Source organism: Schistocerca cancellata, chromosome 5 (assembly GCF_023864275.1).
Source record: "Schistocerca cancellata isolate TAMUIC-IGC-003103 chromosome 5, iqSchCanc2.1, whole genome shotgun sequence".
Classification (NCBI taxonomy): Eukaryota; Metazoa; Arthropoda; class Insecta; order Orthoptera; family Acrididae; genus Schistocerca; species Schistocerca cancellata.
The window spans coordinates 248,785,090-248,798,821 of record NC_064630.1 but is presented as its reverse complement, the minus strand read 5'-3'; positions in this window follow the sequence as shown (position 1 = coordinate 248,798,821).

The window sequence follows — 13,732 nt, the reverse complement described above, 5'->3', positions numbered from 1 at the left end:
ATAAGCGAATGCAAATATCGATTATTTAAAATTTTCGTTCCATATCTTCACTTGGCTTCCTGTAGTGCACATGTGATTTGTGAGTGTAATTTTTAACCGAGTGAGTTACGTAAAATATTTGGCTATGCCTCAACGAAAGTGTACATTTTCTGATGTCCTTTCCTGCAAATATCCGGCTTTCAAGAAAGGGAGAAATGAATTTGAAGCGGAATGTGAGATATGTGGAGTTGGAACGTATGTCTCAGTGGCCAATAAAGGTAAGAAATAACTCGACAGATTAACTGTCATGGTTTTATTTCATTGTTTCATAGTCATTCAATTTATTTGTATTTGGACGGTTAAAGTGCAGTTTACAAGTCGTCAGTTGCTACTTGAATTGTAGATGTTGGTAGCGGTGCGTTGAATGAAGGGAGGTGAATGGTTTTACGTTTTTCGGTTTGTAAGCAATTCCGTGTTGTTGACATAACAAAACAATTGGCACCACACTTTCGCCACAGTCAATGTTTATAATTTTTTTATATTGCTCAGTTAACCACCAGCTGACCATCAGTAACAATTAACTACTAGTTTTACCGGTAATTCCCGGCAGTCACGTGACTGGTCCAAATCTGACAAGTGGTATCCTCATCTGCAGTTGACCTGTTTGATGTGTCCTCTTTTTCTTCCTTTGCCCTCCTTTTTGAAGCTGTTTGTCCTCCTTTTTAAACAATTGCATCTTGTCACCCTGTGTGTATGTGACAGATACTACAATACGATCTCAACAGTTTTTACATAAGTTAAACAGGCAACAAAAATTTTGAGCTCACAATGAAGATTGGCAATAAATCCACAAACTTCTCAGATCTAACCACTGTCATCAGTATAAGCACACATTGTTTCAAAATGCATAGAAAACTAAAACTACAGACACTTTCTCGATCAGAACAACCAGTAGCACACAAACATGCAGCTTTCTGTTCACTGATGCACTATTTCGTATCTGTTCCTATGTCCAAGGACGATTTCAAAGCAGCGTTAGACACAATAAAATACTTTGCCTCAACCAATGGCTTCAATCCTGCCCTGGTTGCCTGCATCTTGCATAAGAAACAATCCTAAACATTTTATAAGCGTTACAAACATATAATGCCCATGATCTTTTTTTAGATTTAATCGCCCATCTTCTGTGGCAAGTGTTAACATATCTTATTTAAATTTAAAAATTTGTCCTCACGTAACAAAATGACCGAAAGCTGACATGATGTATTTGATCTTCTCTTGTGACATTGGCAGCACTTGTGCAAGTTGGTCTTTGACATTACATAATCAGATTAGATTCAGTTTTTGTTCTTTACCGCCATAAATGAAATGATTCACTTGGGTATGGAACATGTCAGAAAATGTAACATAAAAAATGTAGAACATTTTAATATAATACTCACTACCCTGGTCATTTGTCATGAGATTGTCAAGATATATGAGTACATTACAGAATTAAAACACTGTCAGAATGAAGCTTAGTTATGCTTTATTAATAAATTTCTCATACACAGAATACCTAATCTTGACTGTTATGGCTAAGTGCTAACAAAACTGAAAGCTAACAGATGTTCTTACTGAAGTTGGGCCAACAGTCCCTGATGAAGATATTCACCTACAGAGTAGGAGGAGTTGCCTGTCAAGAAGTCTTCCAAACTCTGTTTAAACTGTGCCTTTATGAAATTTAATGGTTGCTGGCAATTTATTGAAAATATGTGTTCCAGATTATCATACTTCTTTCCAGACCAAGGTAAGTGATTTTAAGTCTTAATGGTAGATTGTTCTTATTTCCAGTATTGATACTATGTGTTGAGCTATTGGTTGGAAACAGAGACATATTATTTGCAACAAACTTACTAAGGAATAAATATACTGAGAGGCAGTGGTTAGAATACCCAGTTCCTTGTACAGGTTTCCATGTGATGTTCTTAAATTTATACCACAAATGAGTTTTATTACACACTTTTGCAGTCTAAAAGCTTTTGGTAGGTTTGACAATTCTCCTCAGAATATGAAAGTAAGCAACATCTGCAAGGTGTGTGTGTGTGTGTGTGTGTGTGTGTGTGTGTGTGTGTGTGTGTGTGTGTGGGCAGAGGCAAAGAGTTTGGGCAGAGATGTCAGTCGAGGCGGAAGTGCAGAGGCAAAGATGTTGTTGAATGACAGGTGAAGTATGAGTGGCGGCAGCTTGAAATTAGCGTAGATTGAGGCCTGCTGGATAACTGGAAGAGAGGATATATTGAAGAGTAAGTTCCCATCTCTGGAGTTTGGATAGGTTGGTGTTAGTGGGAAGTATCCAGATAACCTAGACGGTGTAACACTGTGCCAAGATGTGCTGGCCGTGCACCAAGGCATGTTTAGCCACAGGGTGATCCTCATTACCAACAAACACTGTCTGCCTGTGTCCATTCATGCGAATGGACAGTTTGTTGCTGGTCATTCCCACATAGAATGCGTCACAGTGTAGGCAGATCAGTTGGTAGATCACGTGGGTGCTTTCACACGTGGCTCTGCCTTTGATCGTGTACACCTTCCGGGTTACAGGACTGGAGTAGGTGGTGGTGGGAGGGTGCATGGGACAGGTTTTACACCGGGGGTGGTTACAAGGGTAGGAGCCAGAGGGTAGGGAAGGTGGTTTGGGGATTTCATAGGGATGAACTAAGAGGTTACGAAGGTTAGGTGGACGGCGGAAAGACACTCTTGGTGGAGTGGGGAGGATTTCATGAAGGATGGATCTCATTTCAGGGCAGGATTTGAGGAAGTCGTATCCCTGCTGGAGAGCCACATTCAGAGTCTGATCCAGTCCCGGAAAGTTTCCTGTCACAAGTGGGGCACTTTTGTGGTTCTTCTGTGGGAGGTTCTGGGTTTGAGAGGATGAGGAAGTGGCTCAGGTTATTTGCTTCTGTACCAGGTCGGGAGGGTAGTTGCGGGATGTGAAAGCTGTTGTCAGGTTGTTGGTGTAATGGTTCAGGGATTCCGGACTGGAGCAGATTCGTTTGCCACAAAGACCTAGGCTGTAGGGAAGGGGCCGTTTGATGTGGAATGGGTGGCAGCTGTCATAATGGAGGTACTGTTGCTTGTTGGTGGGTTTGATGTGGACGGACGTGTGAAGCTGGCCATTGCACAGGTGGAGGTCAACATCAAGGAAAGTGGCATGGGATTTGGAGTAGGACCAGGTGAATCTGATGGAACCAAAGGAGTTGAGGTTGGAGAGGAAATTCTGGAGTTCTTCTTCACTGTGAGTCCAGATCATGAAGATGTCATCAATAAATCTGTACCAAACTTTGGGTTCGCAGGCCTGGGTGACCAAGAAGGCTTCCTCTAAGCGACCCATAAATAGGTTGGCGTACGAGGGGGCCATCCTGGTACCCATGGCTGTTCCCTTTAATTGTTGGTATGTCTGGCCTTCAAAAGTGAAGAAGTTGAGGGTCAGGATGAAGCTGGCTAAGGTAATGAGGAAAGAGGTTTTAGGTAGGGTGGCAGGTGATCGGCGTGAAAGGAAGTGCTCCATCGCAGCGAGGCCCTGGACGTGTGGGATATTTGTGTATAAGGAAGTGGCATCAATGGTTACAAGGATGGTTTCTGGGGGTAACGGATTGGGTAAGGATTCCAGGCGTTCGAGAAAGTGGTTGGTGTCTTTGATGAAGGATGGGAGACTGCATGTAATGGGTTGAAGGTGTTGATCTACATAGGCAGAGATACGTTCTGTGGGGGCTTGGTAACCAGCTACAATGGGGCGGCCGGGATGATTGGGTTTGTGAATTTTAGGAAGAAGGTAGGGGTGCAGGGTGTCGGTGGGGTCAGGAGGTTGATGGAGTCAGGTGAAAGGTTTTGTTGGGGGCCTAAGGTTCTGAGGATTCCTTGAAGCTCCGCCTGGACATCAGGAATGCGATTACCTTCATCAGATTCATCTGGTCCTACTCCAAATCCCATGCCACTTTCCTTGATGTTGATCTCCACCTGTCCAATGGCCAGCTTCACACGTCCGTCCACATCAAACCCACCAACAAGCAACAGTACCTCCATTATGACAGCTGCCACCCATTCCACATCAAACGGTCCCTTCCCTACAGCCTAGGTCTTCGTGGCAAACGAATCTGCTCCAGTCCGGAATCCTTGAACCACTACACCAACAACCTGAAAACAGCTTTTGCATCCCGTAACTACCCTCCCGACCTGGTACAGAAGCAAATAACCAGAGCCACTTCCTCATCCTCTCAAACCCAGAACCTCCCACAGAAGAACCACAAAAGTGCCCCACTTGTGACAGGATACTTTCCGGGACTGGATCAGATTCTGAATGTGGCTCTCCAGCAGGGATACGACTTCCTCAAATCCTGCCCTGAAATGAGATCCATCCTTCATGAAATCCTCCCCACTCCACCAAGAGTGTCTTTCTGCCGTCCACCTAACCTTCGTAACCTCTTAGTTCATCCCTATGAAATCGCCAAACCACCTTCCCTACCCTTTGGCTCCTACCCTCGTAACCGCCCCCGGTGTAAAACCTGTCCCATGCACCCTCCCACCACCACCTACTCCAGTCCTGTAACCCGGAAGGTGTACACGATCAAAGGCAGAGCCACGTGTGAAAGCACCCACGTGACCTACCAACTGACCTGCCTACACTGTGACGCATTCTATGTGGGAATGACCGGCAACAAACTGTCCATTCGCATGAATGGACACAGGCAGACAGTGTTTGTTGGTAATGAGGATCACCCTGTGGCTAAACATGCCTTGGTGCACGGCCAGCACATCTTGGCACAGTGTTACACCGTCTAGGTTATCTGGATACTTCCCACTAACACCAACCTATCCGAACTCCGGAGATGGGAACTTGCTCTTCAATATATCCTCTCTTCCCGTTATCCACCAGGCCTCAATCTCCGCTAATTTCAAGTTGCCGCCACTCATACTTCACCTGTCATTCAACAACATCTTTGCCTCTGCAATTCCGCCTCGACTGACATCTCTGCCCAAACTCTTTGCCTCTGTATATGTCTGCTTGTGTCTGTATATGTGTGGATGGACATGTGTGTGTGTGTGCGCAAGTGTATACCCGTCTTTCCGCTCCTGGGATTGGAATGACTCCATACCCTCTCCCTTAAAACCCACATCCTTTCGTCTTTCCCTCTCCTTCCCTTTTTCCTGGCGAAGCAACCGTTGGTTGCGAAAGCTAGAATTTTGTGTGTATGTTTGTGTTTGTTTGTGTGTCTATCAACGTGCCAGCGCTTTCGTTTGGTAAGTCACATCATCTTTGTTTTTAGATATATTTTTCCCACGTGGAATGTTTCCCTCTATTTTTTTATATATATATATATACACTCCTGGAAATTGAAATAAGAACACCGTGAATTCATTGTCCCAGGAAGGGGAAACTTTATTGACACATTCCTGGGGTCAGATACATCACATGATCACACTGACAGAACCACAGGCACAGAGACACAGGCAACAGAGCATGCACAATGTCGGCACTAGTACAGTGTATATCCACCTTTCGCAGCAATGCAGGCTGCTATTCTCCCATGGAGATGATCGTAGAGATGCTGGATGTAATCCTGTGGAACGGCTTGCCATGCCATTTCCACCTGGCGCCTCAGTTGGACCTGCGTTCGTGCTGGACGTGCAGACCGCGCGAGACGACGCTTCATCCAGTCCCAAACATGCTCAATGGGGGACAGATCCGGAGATCTTGCTGGCCAGTGTAGTTGACTTACACCTTCTAGAGCACGTTGGGTGGCACGGGATACATGCGGACGTGCATTGTCCTGTTGGAACAGCAAGTTCCCTTGCCGGTCTAGGAATGGTAGAACGATGGGTTCGATGACGGTTTGGATGTACCGTGCACTATTCAGTGTCCCCTCGACGATCACCAGTGGTGTACGGCCAGTGTAGGAGATCGCTCCCCACACCATGATGCCGGGTGTTGGCCCTGTGTGCCTCGGTCGTATGCAGTCCTGATTGTGGTGCTCACCTGCACGGCACCAAACACGCATACGACCGTCATTGGCACCAAGGCAGAAGCGACTCTCATCACTGAAGACGACACGTCTCCATTCGTCCCTCCATTCACGCCTGTCGCGACACCACTGGAGGCGGGCTGCACGATGTTGGGGCGTGAGCGGAAGACGGCCTAACGGTGTGCGGGACCGTAGCCCAGCTTCATGGAGACGGTTGCGAATGGTCCTCGCCGATACCCCAGGAGCAACAGTGTCCGTAATTTGCTGGGAAGTGGCGGTGCGGTCCCCTACGGCACTGCGTAGGATCCTACGGTCTTGGTGTGCATCCGTGCGTCGCTGCGGTCCGGTCCCAGGTCGACGGGCACGTGCACCTTCCGCCGACCACTGGCGACAACATCGATGTACTGTGGAGACCTCACGCCCCACGTGTTGAGCAATTCGGCGGTACGTCCACCCGGCCTCCCGCATGCCCACTATACGCCCTCGCTCAAAGTCCGTCAACTGCACATACGGTTCACGTCCATGCTGTCGCGGCATGCTACCAGTGTTAAAGACTGCGATGGAGCTCCGTATGCCACGGCAAACTGGCTGATACTGACGGTGGCGGTGCACAAATGCTGCGCAGCTAGCGCCATTCGACGGCCAACACCGCGGTTCCTGGTGTGTCCGCTGTGCCGTGCGTGTGATCATTGCTTGTACAGCCCTCTCGCAGTGTCCGGAGCAAGTATGGTGGGTCTGACACACTGGTGTCAATGTGTTCTTTTTTCCATTTCCAGGAGTGTATATATATATATATAAAGATGATGAGACTTACCAAACAAAAGCGCTGGCAGGTCGATTTACTATATTTACAATTGAATACTAAATCACAATGTCTATACAGTAACCCATATAGAAGATAAAACATGTAAGAAAATGCTCACCTATATCATAAATTCACGTAAATTCTATATCACTGGAAGATAATATACCAATTAGCACATCTAACCGAAAATAACTAATCCTCACTGCGCATCAGAAGATCTCTGGTTTACCGAAATCCGTGAGCAGGATAGCCATGTGTAACTAACCGGTTACTACGGGTTATTACGTTATTATTGGGAATGTAAATGCTTATTGCTTGTGAAGTTAACTTGAGAAGATTAGGGTCGCCACTGGCTCTAACCATACAAGTAATCGAAGGTTTGGTTGTGCTAATGGGAAAGCTACGAGGTGAGTGGCTTAGGTGCAAAAACGTAATCTCGGAACACAAGAGAAAATTGTAGATAAAATCATTTATTCCTAAGATAAGGATGTGAGGCATGTACACGATTCCTGATAACACATGGTTTGTGGAGACACAATTTCTAGGTATAGTGCCAAATTCCAACAATATCACATCACACAATCATGTTAACATTATCAAAAACAGACATGCAATCAGACAGTTAGTGATGCCGGTAGCCCAACAACTATAATGTTCTACCACGTAGTTGGCTCCCCACGGACGAAGGACACATAAAGCAAGGAAAATTTACAAGGCAAAGCTCTAAATATTTAGATAGGTGAAAGCTTATGCAGCCACAGCTGAAGGCAAACAGACATTCATACAGAAGCGAGTGCTCACTTCTTATCGCCACCTTTGTGTGGCGCTCTTCCGGCGGATCCAAGTCTGCTACAGAAATTGGCTAAAAGAAAAATCTGCCAAAGTTTTGCATTCCTTGCTGCGACAAGGCAAAGCAATCTTCCAGATTTGAAAAGCGAGACCAAAAGCTAGCAGCTCTCCCCTCGCCAAGTAACAACGCGCTACGCGGTCAGTCTAATGGCCGGTTCCCACTAGGGCTGCCGCGCGTCAGCGGCGTGGTTGCCATGGAAACGGCGTCAGCGGCACGGCGCGGCGGGCTCTGCGTCGCGGTTTGACCATGTCGAACCGCTGCCGCGTGACGCGCCCCAGGTGCGCGCCGCCAATCACAGACCGCGCTGAGCGTGACGTCAGGTACGCAACCCCGGGCCACAAGAACTTTCGCCGAACCGCTGGCGCGGACGCGGCGGCTGCTATGAAATACTTATCATCCGATTCCAAGGAAACTATTCGGTAGAAAAATTTGATTCTTGGGCATGTTACAGCCTGATATCTTCTATCGATAAAGGGCCGAATTTCTTTTCGATATTCGTCGTGGTTACTTGCTGTATCGCATTTACGTAAACCTTTACACGAAATTTTAATGAGTGTGCAGAGGTAAAAACGCAATGCGTGGACTTTGCGTACAGTTCATTTTAGGTAATACATTATTGCGTATGAAATTTAGTCAACATATCGAAATTGCTTTTAAAGCTGAGAGCAGAACGATAGCTATCGAGATATTGGGTGATATGTAGGCGGACGGGCTGTGCGGTGACCGCGCGCGGGTCGCTCGCGACGCGACCTATACTTCGTCCTGCTCGTTGGAAACCATGTGGTTGTATCAACTGCAAATTTCGTAAACGGTTCAAGAAATCTAAAAGCGTTTTTTTGCAAACGATAACTTGTAAAAAGTCATGTATTTTGTCGCATGATAAATATCCAAAATCTGTTTATCTACCGAGATATGAAAGTAACTACAGTTTTTCAGAAGGGATAGATGATTTTTTTTTAAACAGCATTTAATAGCGTGTGGAATGAGAAGTTAAACATAAACTAATTTGCTGGTATGTCATAAGATGTAATTTGCTAATTATCTACAGCTATTGATTATTTCCTTTGGTAAGTAACAAACTTTTTTTCTTTATCGAGTGTACTTTATTGGTTCAAGACGCGTTTCGCCTTTTACTTTAAGGCATTTTCGGTAGAATCTAGAATGATTCAGTTTTGTTTTAAATGCATAACTGATTACTTACAGTGAATCGAGTTTTTGGCGGACATATACGGTTCCCCTCACCTGGTCACATGCTGGAGGTCGAACTAAAACTTAGATTATGGAACATAAGCACATTTTCATGTTCGCTCTTTTTTCTTCTGTCATTAGCTGTAGACATTTTACCGAAAACACTGATTTGAAGTCGTAACTACAGTGTGTTCACCTCATGCCCCTTCCTGTTTGGTTTGTTTATGTACATGTTGCCAACCTAAAGAATTATATGCTGAAATTGTTTGTTTATTTCTGTTCTCCTTATATCTGTATATGTGTGGGGCTAGCCAGTGATAGTTATAGAAAGTTGAAAGTGAATGCAGTAGTTGTCAGACAGTGGTTGAAAGGTTTGGTGTTCAGCTGATTTCAGTTTTGGTTTAAATGTTTTGTGGAGGAGTGCATGGAAGACTAAATTCACTGCTTACATTAACAGATAAAATAGTAGAATAGCATTTGAACAAATGATTATTATCAGAATACTATCACCCAACCCCTTTGTCCTCACTCTGACGCCTCATAATATGTCCTGTCAACTTACCCCTCTTGTAGTCAAAGTTGTGCCGTAATTTCCTCTTCCTACTCTATTTAATTCTGTACCTCTTCTTTAGTTACACGATCCTCATATCTAATGTTCAGCATTCTTATTGATCTCCACGTTTTGAAAGCGTCCATTGTCTTCTCGACAGTACTGTTCATCGCCCATGTTTCACTTACAACGCTGCACTCCACACAAATACCTTCGTAAAATAGTACCCAATCATTACAATTTACATTCCATGTGAACATATTTTCTTTTTCAGAACGCTTTTCTTGCTATTCACAGTCTTCATTTTATATCCTCTCTACTTCTGCCTTCTCAATTACTACTTCCCTTTCAAGTCATTGAAGTCTTAGAAATGCAGTTTTGTTTCTGTACAAGTTGTAGATAATCTTGTGTCCCAGTGTTTTATCGATGACATCTCCAGAGCTTCAAAGAATGTTTTAATTAAGATTGTCAAAACCTTTCTCTAAACATGCAAATGCTATAAACACAGTTTCGCTGTTCTTCAGTGTGTCTACTTAGTTAAGTGATAGGATCAGTATTGCCTTGCGTGTTCAGACATCTCACAGGAATCGAACATCGTACTTATGTTAGTTTGTACAACCCCTCCCCCTCTCCTGTCTACATATTCCTTCCACTATATAGCCTTCTCTTATTTGCTTAGTTCTGGCTTGCCAAATGAGTTCTTGACAGTTGCTTCTCCTTTGAGCAAAGTTTTCTTTGTTCTTTCTCATTTTCATTCCCTTATGTTTTCCAAGTGCAAAATCACGTTGCAATTTTGGAATTTCTGTCAACGTCATGTTTAGACATTTCTATTTCCAATGGCCTACTTTATTTGCTGCATTTTTATATTTTTCCCTCTTGTCAGATTTAATATTTCATGTTTTATCTAACGATTTCTACTGTACCTTCTTCCCATTCTCATACTCTGCTGCATTCACCACTTCTTCTCTCAAAGATATCCATTCGTATTCTAGCGGATTCCTTCCTCTGTTTCAGTCAGTCGTTGCATTACGCTAACTTTAAGATTATCGAAAAACTGTGGGTCTTGACTTATTCAAGTTCCATTTCCTTAATTTGCTACTGTTTACTGTCTCTTTAGTTGTAAACTGCAGCTCGTAACTAATAAAGTATTGAAGGTTTGCGTCTGCACCGGGAAATGTCCTATTATTTTAAATCTGGTTTCGAAAACTTTGTTCCAAATATGTATTATTCTTTCATGATTCTTAAGCAATGTGCTAGATAGTGAACAATGATGAACGGTAGTCATGAAATCTGTTTATGGTGAAATGAGAAAACATGCATAATGGAATATGTGAAAGAGTACATTGTACAGAAAATGAAAAATTGGTATGTCTTCACCCAACTAGATATAGTTTTTCAAACGCACCGCGCGTTTCAGTGGGTCCTGCCCCGTACCTCAGTGGCTGTCCGTCATTGGCTACCGCTAACGTCTGCCGCTTCCAGATGGGAACGCCAATTCCGCGAGCCGCCGCGTCAACGCGGAAAACGCTTGCCGCTGCCGTTGCCGCATGCCGCGCTCTAGTGGGAACCGGCCGGTTCCCACTGGGGCTGCCGCGCGTCAGCGGCGTGGTTGCCATGGAAACGGCGTCAGCGGCACGGCGCGGCGGGCTCTGCGTCGCGGTTTGCCCATGTCGAACCGCTTCCGCTGCCGCGTGACGTGCTCCAGGTGCGCTCCGCCAATCACAGAACGCGCTGAGCGTGACGTCAGGTACGGCACCCCGGGCCACACGAACTTCCGCCGAAGCGCTGGCGCGGACGCGGCGGCAGCTATGAAAAACATATCATCCGATTCCAAGGAAACTATTCGGTAGAAAAATTTGATTCTTGGGCATGTTATAGCCTGATATCTTCTCTCGATAAAGGACCGAATTTCTTTTCGTTATTCGTCGTGGTTACTTGCTGTATCGCATTTACGTAAACCTTTACACGAAATTTTAATGAGTGTGCAGAGGTGAAAACGCATTGCGTGGACTTTGCGTACAGTTCATTTTAGGTTATACATTATTGCGTATGAAATTTAGTCAACATATCGAAATTGTTTTTAAAGCTGAGAGCAGATCGATAGCTATCACCGTTCTCGAGATATTGAATGATATGTCGGCGGACGGGCTGTGCCATGACCGCAGGCGGCTCGCTCGCGACGCGACCAATACTTCGTCCTGCTCATCGTAAACCATGTGGTTGTATCAACCGCAAATTTCGTAAACGTTTCAAGAAATCGAAACGTGTTTTTTTGCAAACGATAACTTGTGAAAAGTCATGTATTTTGTCGCATGATAAATATTCTAAATCTGTTTATCTACCGAGATATGAAAGTAACTACTGTTTTTCAGAAGGGATAGATGAATTTTTTTAAACGGCATTAATAGCATGTCGAATGAGAAGTTAAACCGAAACTAATTTGCTGGTATGTCATAAGATGTAATTTACTAAATATGTAGAGCTATTGATTATTTCCTTCCTTTTTTCTTTATCCAGTGTACTTTACTGATTCAACACGCATTTCGCCTTTTACTTTAAGGCATCTTCGGTGGAATCTAGAATCATTCAGTTTTGTTTCGATATGTGATACTTGCAGATTATAAAACAGTTCACATCTTTATTTATGTGAATGACTGATTACTTACAGTGAATCGAGTTTTTGGCGGACATATACGTTTCCCCTCACCTGGTCACATGCTGGAGGTTGAACTAAAACTTAGATTATGGAACATAAGCACATTTTCATGTTCGCTCATTTTTCTTCTGTCACTCTAGCAGTAGACGTTTTACTGAAAACTCTGATTTGAAGTCGTAACTACAGTGTGTTCGCCTCATGTCCCTTCCTGTCTGGTTTGTTTATGTACATGTTGCCAAACTGCAGAATTATATGCTGAAAACTAATGTTTGTTTATTTTTGTTCTCCTTATATCTGTATGTGTGTGTGGCTAGCCGGTGATACTTATAGAAAGTTGAAAGTGAATCCAGTAGTTGTCAGACAGTGGTTGAAAGATTTGGTGTTCAGCTGATTTCAGTTTCGGTTTAAATGTTTTGTGGAGGAGTGCATGGAAGAGTAAATTCACTGCTTACATTAATAGATAAAATAGTAGAACAGTATTTCAACAGATGATTATTATCAGAATAGTATCACCCAACCCCTTTGTCCTCACTCTTTGACGCCCATAATACGTCCTGTCAACTAACCCCTATTGTTGTCAAAGTTGTGCCGTAATTTCCTTTTCCTCCTCTATTTAATTCCGTACCTCTTCTTTAGTCACACGATCCTCGTATCTAATGTTCAGCATTCTTATGAATCACCACGTTTTGAAAGCGTCTATTGTCTTTTTGACAGAACTGTTCATCATCCACGTTTCACTTACATACAAGGCTGCACTCCACACAAATACCCTTGTACAATAGTATCCAACCATTAGAATTTATATTCGGCGTGAACAAATTTTCATTTTCAGCACGCTTTTCTGGCTATTGACAGTCTTCAGTCAGGTTTGCGTCTGCACCAGGAAATGCCTTACAATTTAAAATCTGGTTTCGAAAACTGTTCCAAATATATATTATTCTTTCATGATTCTTAAGCAAGGTGCTGGCGAAGACTAAATTATGCTCTGTGGGAAATTCTATCAGGTGGCTTCCACTTTCATCCCTTCCACCTACCTTTGTGTTCTTACTGTTTCGTGTACCTGCTACCGTATCATATTTTAAATTTTTGTCTCGCTTAACTATCTGAATAATTTCTTTTGTCGTACATTGTTTCAATGTGTTACGAGATAGTGAACAGTCGTGAACGGTAGTCATGAAATCTGTTCATGGTGAAATGAGAAAACATGAATAATGAAATATGTGAAAGAGTACATTGTACAGAAAATGAAAAATTGGTATGTCTTAACCCAACTTCGTCTTTCCTTCATGTAGGAGTATGATATAGTTAATCAAACGCACCGCGCGTTTCAGTGGGTCCTGCCCCGTAGCTCAGTGGATGTCCGTCATTGGCTACCGCTAACGTCTGCCGCTTCCAGATGGGAACGCCAATTCCGCGAGCCGCCGCGTCAACGCGGAAAACCCTTGCCCCTACCGTTGGCGCACGCCGCGCTGCCGCGCTCTAGTGGGAACCGGCCTTAACTCACCCTTCTTCGACTGTAGCACAGCTGTGGACGCTTCCCGTACCGGCGGCAGACTGCCTCCCTGTTTCCTCTCCAGCCTCCTCCACGCTCCGCGTGGACCGGAAAACCCAAAGAAGCCATTTCCTCCACCAACCTAACGCAGGTGGATTTCTCACAAGTAGTGCAAACCTCTTTGCTTACTTGACCACTACGAGAGTTGGCTAT